This window comes from Hyaena hyaena, unplaced genomic scaffold (genome assembly GCF_003009895.1).
Source record: "Hyaena hyaena isolate Hyena2069 unplaced genomic scaffold, ASM300989v1 scaffold_4, whole genome shotgun sequence".
NCBI lineage: Eukaryota > Metazoa > Chordata > Mammalia > Carnivora > Hyaenidae > Hyaena > Hyaena hyaena.
This window is the reverse complement of record NW_024080636.1, coordinates 6180336-6190097: the sequence shown is the minus strand read 5'-3', so window position 1 is coordinate 6190097 and position 9762 is coordinate 6180336. Positions and strand designations below refer to the sequence as shown.

The window sequence follows — 9762 nt, the reverse complement described above, 5'->3', positions numbered from 1 at the left end:
AGGCTCTTTTCCTAAATTCCCATTTGCTCAATTTTTTTTTCCTTATACAACTATCTGCAGCATAAAGCAGAGTGGAAAGAGCCTGTATAGAAACAAGTTGGCAACATCTTCGGGTTTTGATTTCCCAGAGGACAGACGGGGCTTTGGTGGGAGCGGTGCGTGTGGAAGAAGGGGTGTTTTGTGTGTCTGAAGCATCAGGAATGTGGGCCCCCCGTGTCAGGTGGATAACAGGGTTTAGGTCGGATTCATTCACAAGAGGATAGTTACTGAGTGCTGGCGAGCTTGCCTGGAGGGCCTGCAGCGGGGACCACAGTCGGAGGCAGGCTGGGCACCTAGGCTGCGTAATGCCCATCTCAGTGACCCGGCTCTGGGCTCTGATCCTGTGGCGACCTAACGCTTATGCCACTCAGGCCCTGGGCCTCAAGTCTTGATTGCCCCCCCTCCCCCCAGAAAATAATGTCCAATCAGAATCAAAGAGTTTTATACACTCTTGCACTTACACTGACACTTACTCCAGTAACTGGGAGGTGAGCGGTTTTAGGCTTCTTGCCTCAGAAAAAATTCTCAAAGGATTAGTGGCTGAACTGAATATTCCAGTGCCCAATCCCAGCTCTGGCTTGACGTGGGCACCTGGGGATGGTTTGAACTGGGGACCTCGGGGTGCTTGCTCTACAACCTCGGACTGTTTGACGGCTGCTTTAAAGCTCCCCTGAGATGTACACGATGACGCTGGAAGGTCTGTCATTCCAGGCAGCAAAGTGTCGTGTAGAAACAGCACGGGATCAAAAGATCTGTCTTTCTGGATGGGCCGAGGTGGATTCGTAGGTTGTGTGAGGAGACAATGGAGAAGGCTGTTGTTTCGGGCTCACACTCTGTTTTCACTGAAGTGTTATTGGCTTTCCCGGATTTACAGCCGTGCCCTAAAGCCTCTGCTGCATTATTACAGGCCTGGAGGTGCCGGACGGCACAGGCCGGCTGTAGGGCAGCCAGCTGGGTTTCGTGGGAGCCGGGCCAGGAAGGGCTGTGTGCCTCCAGCAGAAGGGCCTGTCGGGAAGGTGTGCCTGGGGATGGCGCCTGAGCTGACGTGCGGAGGGGGGGCGCTCCTATCGCCTGGCCCTGGGCTTTATTTAGTACAAGCATTTGGGCTGTAGAGAGCACAGATGGCTTTACGTGGCCTCTGGAGACCAAAACACCGTTGGAAAATGTTTCTGACTTCTGAAACAGGCACGTTCAAGTACCTGCTGATTTTGGGTGACATCCAGCGGTACAAAATATTCGTCGTCTATGCTGCGGTTTGAATGAGGTTTAAAATTCTGTGATTGCGACCTTAGTATGGATGTTTTTGAAAAGCAGTGTTTGGGGGCGCCTGGGTGGCTCAGTCGGTTAAGTGTCTGACTTCAGCGCAGGTCGTGATCTTGTGAGTTTGAGTACCACGTCGGGCTCTGTGCTGACAGCTCGGAGCCTGGAGCTGCTTCGGATTCTGTGTCTCCTTCTCTTTCTCTGCCCCTCCCCCACACATACTCTGCCTCTCTCTCAAAAATAAATAAGCATAAAAAATTTGTTTAAAAAAAAAAGAAAAGCAGTGTTTGGATTTTTCACAGCAGTATAATTAATAACCCGATGGGATCCTTCAAGCAACAAATACTTTTTTTTCCCCAATGTTTATTTTTGATGTGGGGGGAGGGACAGAGAGAGAGGGGGACAGAGGATCCAAAGCGAGCTTTGTGTTGACAGTAGAGAACCCAATGTGGGGCTCAAACTCATAAACCTTAAGATCGTGACCTGAGCCAAAGTCAGACGCTTAACTGACTGAGCCACCCAGGTGCCCCTGAATACTTTAATCTTTCCAGATGTCAGTCTTTGAGTAACATGGACATTTTTAAAAAATTTCTTTAATGTTTTATTTATTTCTGAGAGAGAGACACACACAGCACGAGCAGGGGAGGGTCAGAGAGAGAGGGAGACACAGAATCCGAAACAGGCTCCAGGCTCTGAGCTGTCAGCACAGAGCCCGACGCGGGGCTCGAACCCACAAGCCATGAGATCATGACCTGAGCCGAAGTCGGAAGCTTAACTGACTGAGCTCCCCAGGTGCCCCTAACATGGACATTTTTAATCCAACTTGGACCTGCGTGTGCCTGCGGGGTTAGGGCCTTAAGCCGTGCCTTGTAGAAGGTGACACTCAGGAAAGGACCCCGCATTTGTGGGCATTGAGGACCTGAGGATTTGGGGAGGATGTGGGGAACATCGTCTCTGTGGGGTATGAATGCCTGGGGGGCCAATCACTCAGGCGCAGCAGAAAATAGTGAAACTTGGCGAAATAAGATTGAGCAACGTTTCTGTTGTTTACCTTGGTGGGGAGTATACAGCATGAAGTCGTCTAGGCCCGATAAAGATTTAAAAGGTATTTGCCTAGTTAAATACAGGAAATCGCAGGGACTTTTGAATAGGTGATTGCAAACAAAGAAATAAGGAGATGGCCGCGCACCAGGCAGCGTCTGTGTGCGGGGTGCTCTGTTTTTCCCCGCCTTCGCAGTGGGAAAAGGGCGGGCCGGCTCAAGCCCTTCAAGCTGCCGCACCAGATTCTGCAGTGACACAAACTGCCCGGAAAAGTTAGGTGAAGCTGGTCAGCCTCCCAGGGCCTCTGTGACTCTGGGGACGGTCACTCGCTAACATACTTTTAGAAACACTGGCTCAGAAATGTAGGAGTGTTTATTCCTTGTTGTTGTTTTTTTAATGTTTGTTTATTTTGAGACCGAGAACTAGCAGGGGACGGGCAGAGAAGGAGAGACAGAGAGTCCCACGCAGGCTTACACGCTGTCAGTGCAGAGCCCGATTCAGGGCTCGATCACACCAACCATGAGATTATGACCTGAGCCAAAATCAAGAGCCGCTTAACTGACTGAGCCACCCAGGCGGCCCTAGAAGAGTGTTTTCTTTTATTGAGCACCTACTGTGTGCCAGGGCCTGGAGAGCCAGTGTGGCTCTTGTGGTCTGTGGATGATCAGACAAACATAGAACAGAGCTGGAGAGGAGGGAGGTGCAGGAGAGGGTGGGCGTGGGGACTCCCACTACCATCAGGAGCTGAAGCGCCTTCCTGGCAGGGGAGTGGGTGTGGCAGAGCCCCCTGACCTGTGGAGGGTTTGGTGACTCTTAGGGGAGATTTGGGAGAGAGCCGGCTATGTCTGAGTCGCTGATGGGGAGGTGGCTCTAGGCAGTGAGCTCGGAGTGGGGAGGGAAGCATGGAGGCGGCCAAAGCCAGGGTGGACGGAGTGGTGTCTGTGAGGTTAGACGGCCGGATGTGGGGTGATGGCGGACTCGATCAGCCCATGGGCTCCACGAGCCGGGGCCTCCGCCAGGTGCCACCTGTCCGCACACGGCGTGCTCCAGCCGGGAGTGCAGCAGAGCCCCAGGGGCTTGACGGCACATCCACAGTGGCCGCTTGTGGGGGCAGCCCTGGGATTCGAACCCGGGATGGGGGCTTCCGAGCCATGTTCTCTCAGGCTGTGCTTTCTAGAACAAACCAGCCCCAGGAGCATAAGGTGAGGTGAGGGAGTCACGCTGAGTCTGGGGCCCTTGCAGGGGGGGTCTGGCTTTGGGGGGAAGACCTTCAGACCATCTGTGGCTGAGGCACCTTGGACCTCTGTCATCCTGACGTTTGGACAGGTCTGGGCAGGAGAGACCAGCCGGGGTCACAGTCAGAGGTGGTCAGCATGGCCTCAGGGTGACAGAGAGGATGGTCATGGCTGGGGGTGGCCAGAAACCAGTCTGCAGGGGTGCGAGGGCATTCGGGCGGGGGACGCGTGTGACGGAGCGGCCCCAGGTACAGCCTCGAATAGCCATGGCCTAAACAGCCTGTGGGCAGGGGTGGGTCTGCATTAGAGCCGAGCGGGGACACGTACACACGAGAGAAATACTAGAGGGCCTGGGGCTCTGGGGGCCGAGGGGAGGTGAGGGTCCCAAAGTAGGTCACCGTGGTTGTTGGGGAGTCTGAGGACAGAGTGTGTGCGAGCAGGGGAGGGGCAGAGAGAGGGGGAGACAGAGGATCCCAGGCAGGCTCTGCACGGCCAGCCACGGAGCCTGATGCCGGGCTCGATCCCACGAACCGTGAGATCATGACCTGAGCCGAAATCAAGAGTTGGACGCTCAATGGACTGAGCCACCCGGGCGCCCTGGAGACTGTTTTTTTTTTAATATGGGAAAGATCCCAGGCAGGTGAGCCCTTTGGATGGGGCGGGGGGGGAGGTAGCGCAGAGGTCAGGTATGGAAATAGACCAGCTCTGGTGGCTTGTTGGGGACGCCCGAGCTCCGTCCAGGACCCATTGCCCATGTCGGAAAGTCCGGCTGACGCGCACACCTGCCTGTTGAGACACTGGAGATCAGAGACATGTTACAGGGCAGGTAGGTGGGTGCTGGCGGCAGCGTCGCACCTGTGCTGTGCCGTGTGGCTCGGGGCCACGGGCCTCCACCCTGCCAGACTCGGATGCCAACAGAAGTATATTTTATCGTGTGGGGCAGAGCATGTGGAAAATATTCCGGAGTTTGGCATGATTCTCCTCAGCTCACTGCCTGGGGGGCAGTGGTTTTCTGGTGTTTCTTCTTGTCCTGTAACCTGAACACGTAGGTTCACGTGAAAGCCGCAGGATTAGATCCCTGAATGCCGAAGGGGTGTGGTGAAGGACCACCTGCTTTCTGCACGTTTTTGGGGGGAGGGTAACTGGGGTGGCCTGAGGAAGTGTGGGAGGGCTGGGGGTCCTGGGTTCTAAGGGTCAGAGAACCGGCTTCGAGTCTGTGGGGGATGACTGGGACCCCCTCTGCTTTGCCCCTGTGAGCCTGGGGCCCCGTACACAGCAGGTGCTCTGCAGTGTCCGTGGTTATTTGTGGAACGAGCCAGAGGGGCGTGGGGGGAGGGTCCGCCTGCAGAGACCGAGCAGGGGCTCCTCTGCCCTCCCTTGGGGGACAGGGCAGGGGGGCAGGTGCGGAAGACAGGACGCCCCCCACCCCCCACTCTGTCTTTCCCGTGCCTTGTTGGGGGCTTGGCCCGAGGTGAAGGGTGTACCCCGGTGCTGCATTCTCACGCTTTTGCTTCAGGTAAGAACTTGTGGACCTGGTAATCGGTTCCCCTTTTTGGGTGTGAACATTCCAAAGCTGGGAAAAGCCTATCACGAGCCCTTTATTGTTCTGTCACTCCTGTCAGCGGCTCCTGACGTCCGGGAGAGGGGCCGTGATTCTCTTAAACACACACACAGACACGTACACATACACACATGTGCGCACACGCAGACATATGTAAACACGTGTATGCATGAGCATGCACACACCCATGCATACCTATATGTGGACACACATGTACGTGAATACACACTCGTGTGTGCACACCGACACATATGTGCACATGTATGCCTGCACGCACGTGTACACACGTGGACACAAACACCCATGCACATGAAGACACGTGTGCATGCACTTACATGTGCACAGACACCCACACACATCTGCATGCATGCCCACGTGCACACACGCTCTTGCACACGTGTACATGCACACATGTGGACACACATGCACACATAGACACACACGTGAACACACCAATGCACAGATACATACATGTGCACATTCATGCACACATGTATACACACATGTGGACACAGAGATATCCATGCACATGTAAACACATGTGGACACACAGACATGCATTCACAGAGACACGTATGTGCACGAATACATACACAAACACAATACACTCACAGAGACACACACACAACTTAAGCAGCTACTCTGAAGGCAGATTTGTAGCATAACCTTTCTTTCCGCCCCCCGACCCCCGCCCGCCACGCCATTTCGACATTGGCAGGTGTGGTAGGGCCACGTCGGGGACCCTGCCAGGCTTGAGGGTGTGCCATGGACCACAGGCCTCCCGTGAGAGGGGCCACGCTAGCCTGCAGCTCAGAAGGGACAGCCACCAGACACGAAGCCGTCCAGTGTGTGAACGGGGGCCGTGGGGGCGGACTCGGTGGCTCCTTTGGCACGGGCTTTTCTGTGGTGCGCGGTGGGTAAGGGGGAGCGGGGGAGCCCTGGGCTGGAGCGCTTTCTCCATGCAGCTCGGGGGTCAGATTTCAGGCCGGAGATTGATGGGCGGGGACACAGCCTGCCTCACCGTTGTGTGCAGGGGTTCGCGGTGAGACCCGCTGCATCTTCCTTCCGAGCCCCCGGCCCAGGGGAGAGGGGCCTCCTGGCTTTGAGGGGCCTCTGGCTTTCCCAGGTCCCACCCACCCTTCCCCCCACCTGACACTCCCAGCCTGAACATGGATTTGGTGGGGGCCGGCTCCGTGCCTCGGTTTCCCCCTGGCCCGGGCCCGCAGACGGCAGCTGCAGGGTGTGCGGAGGGCGTACTGGGGATGCCCATGCTATCCGGACGTGGCGGGAGTGGCTGGCCTTCTCCACCCGTTCCCTTTCCTGTGGCCGAGTAGCTGTGAGGGGGGCCTCCTGCACTGGCTGCTGGAGGCCTTTCCTCCTCTGTGTCCATCTGTCCTTCCTGTCTCTCCGGCTGCCAGCACGCCGGGACAGTGGAGGAGGTCCGTCTGCTTTAGAGGGGGGCGCAGGGGACCCAGGCGGCCAGGACAGTCTCCCTGGACAGGGAGGAGCTGGGTGCAGTGATCCCCCACCTACCCCGACCCCGGAGGCCAAGCCCGGGGGTCTAGCAGGGCAGTGGGAACACAGCCGTTTTTGGAAGAGCCTTGATCTGGGACTTCTGGAGCCTGTGATAACTGGAGGGGACAGTGTGGCCTGGCAGTGGGTGGCCTTGGGGTGGCCTTCTGCCAGTAGATAAGCGGGCCCTGTGCTCAGAAGGTGAGACCTTTGAGTCCAGCGGAGTCCCTGAGCGGCTGGGGACCAGCCTGTGATGCCGAGTCCCAGCCCGGCCCTGCCTCCGGCTTCCCTCACCTGTTGTCCTGTGTCTGCTGAAAGCCGTCAAAGTTCGCACCGCCCTGTGGCTGTGCACTGCGTCCACCCCTCCCGTCTTACCCTCCGCCCTCCTCCCCCCTCCCGTGACCTCTGCAGAGCCAGGAGGAGACTGGCCTCAGAGCCAGGACAACACACTGAGAGGTGGCCCTAGGGGAGCCCTGTCACCTCACTGCCCCGGTTTGTGTGTGCTTCTCACTTCCAGGTGCCTGCCCGGGGTCTGCCTTGTCAACTCTCGGGCCACCAGAAAATTCCATTTTCCAGGCATAGACACTGAGGCTGCAGAGCTCACAGCGGGAGGCTGAGGCACCCTCACGTTTTGTTGTCTGAGTGCGGCCACGCCCCGCAAGGAGAAGCTGTGTGTAACCGCAGCCCTGGGGGCGCGGTGTGGGAGTGACCCCCATGGGAAGGCTGTCACGTGGGCGTCATGCCCGGTGCCACAGGCGTACTCTGGGGGTGTGGCCACCCTGCAGGGTGAGGGAGAGGGGTCCTCGGAGCTGTCCCTGAGCTCTGTGGGGCTGCCCTTGGAAACTGGAGTGCAGGACAGATGTGTGTCAGATGTGGGGGAGGGGCCGAACCAGCGCAGGGTGAGAGGCAGAGGCAGCATGGAGGTGGGCACCAGCGGGGAGCTCCTTCCCAACTGGCCGACATGCCCTTAGGGGGTTCTTAGCTTCACGAGCAGGGGTCCTTTAGGGGGTTCTTAGCTTCACGAGCAGGGGTCCTGCTGGCCAGGGGCTGGTCTTCCTTCCTTCCCTTCCTCCCTCCCCCCTCCATCAGTCAAGACTTTTTCTTCTTTTTCAATATATTTTTTAAGTTTATTTATTTGTTTTGAGAGAGAATGAGAGCTAGCAGGGGAGGGGCAGAGCGAGAGCGAGAGCGAGAGCGAGAGAGAGAGAGAGAGAGAGAGAGAGAATCCAAAACAGGCTCCACACTATCAACATGGAGCCCGATGTGGGGCTTGGACCCATCAACGGTGAGATCATGACCTGAGTCGAAATCAAGAGTCGGACGCCCAACCAACTTCAATATTTTGTTTTTACTTCCAGTTCTTTTTTTTTTTAGGATCTAAAAAAGATCTAATCTAAATGATACTTGGGGAAGGTAAACTTACAGCAGCTAGTTCAAACAAAGTCATATGTTATGTTAGCGTTCGGAGATAAGAACTCTCTTGCAAGGCAATAAACTTTTATCAGTGAGTTGAGTGTTGAAGGAGTGTTTTCGTAGAGTGAAGGGGTTCAGCTGCCGTGCGGCCCCACTTTGGACACTGCCGCACGTGGCCGTGGTGTGTCCACACCTGTCCTTTCCTGCGCTCCAACGCGCCTCTGGTGTTGAAAAGAGAGTGAGGTTTCCCTGGCGGTACCCAGAGGGTTGGTTGCTAACCCCTGGGCCTCAGAGTCCCCACTGAAATAAGGAGGTGGGATGGTCATGCCCCAGGCCCCCCGTCCTGACTCCAGCCTTGTATCATTCTGTAAGTGGAGGATTGGAAAAACAGAAACGCGGCCCAGGGGTCTGGCTGTGTCCTGGGAAACTTTTTGTTTCCAGGAACACTGTAGGTGCTGAGAAATTATTTCAATTTCTCATTTGAAATAGCTCGCTTAAGAGCTATTATGAAATATTCACGAATCACCTGTCTGGTAAGGGATTACTATCTAGAATATATAAAGAGCTTCTACAACTAAACAGAGAAATGAAACAACCTGATTAAAAAATGGACAAAGGACTTGAGTAGACGTTTTGCCAGAGGAGACGTATGAATGGCCAACAAGCCCACGAAAAGATGCTTCGCGTGTCTCACCCGCAGGGAAGTGCCGATTGGAGCCACGATGAGAGATGAGGCGGTAGCTGTTATAAAAACAGGGCAGAAAATACGAGCTGGCAATGATGTGGAGAACCTGGCGCCCTCATTCGCCACGGGAATGCAGAACGGTGCAGCCACCGTGGACAAGAGTTATAGCGCTTCCTAAAAAAGTTAAGCATAGAATTGCCATAGGACCCGGGACCCGCTTTAGGGTGTGGATGCAGAAGAGCAGGGCCTTGAACAGAACTCGTGCCCCCGCGCTCACAGCGGGATGGTTCACGGTGCTCAAAGGATGGAGGCACCCGAGTGCCCGCTGGCAGATGAAGGGGTGAGCAAGAGTGGCATATCTGTACACTGGGAGTAAAAAAATTTTAACGTTTATTTTTGAGAGAGAGAGAGGCAGAGAGAGGGAGACACAGAATCCGAAGCAGCCTCCAGGCTCTGAGCTGTCAGCACAGAGCCTGAGGCAGGGCTCGAACCCATGAACTGTGAGATCACAACCTGAGTCAAAGTCGGACACTTAACAGACTGAGCTGCCCAGGCGCCCCTGGGGTTTTTATTTTCAAGGTTATTTATTTATTTTGAAAGAGACAGAGTGAGAGTGGGGAAGGGGCAGAGGGAGAGGGAGACAGAGAATCCTAAGCAGCTCCTCGCGGCCAGTGCGAGCCCAGTGTGGGGCCTGAACAGTGAGATCATGAGCTGAGCCGAAATCAAGAGCCAGGTGCCCCCTATTTATGTCGACCTAGGGGCCTGGGACACCCCACCAGAGCCCCCACGGCCACCAGACTTCAGAGGACAAGTGACCTCTGTCTAGGAGCTGTTGGCACAGGTACTGGAGCAACCTTGGGAAACCAGAATATTCCGTGGGCAGGGTTGTGGGGGCAGGGTTTGGGAACACAGGACACAATTTTAGCTCAGAGGACGACGCCCTGAGAGGTGAGGCGGAACCCTTACAAGGGTCACAAACGCGCATTGTCTCTGCCTGTAACTTTCTAGCTCCTGCG

General features: G+C 55.8%; 1 protein-coding gene across 1 annotated transcript in view; it reads left to right on the top strand.

Moving 5' to 3' along the window:
• The window catches only part of CELSR1 (cadherin EGF LAG seven-pass G-type receptor 1), a 134352-nt gene that overhangs the window by 4925 nt on the left and 119665 nt on the right, over positions 1-9762 (top strand). The gene's annotated exons all lie outside the window — the stretch shown is intronic.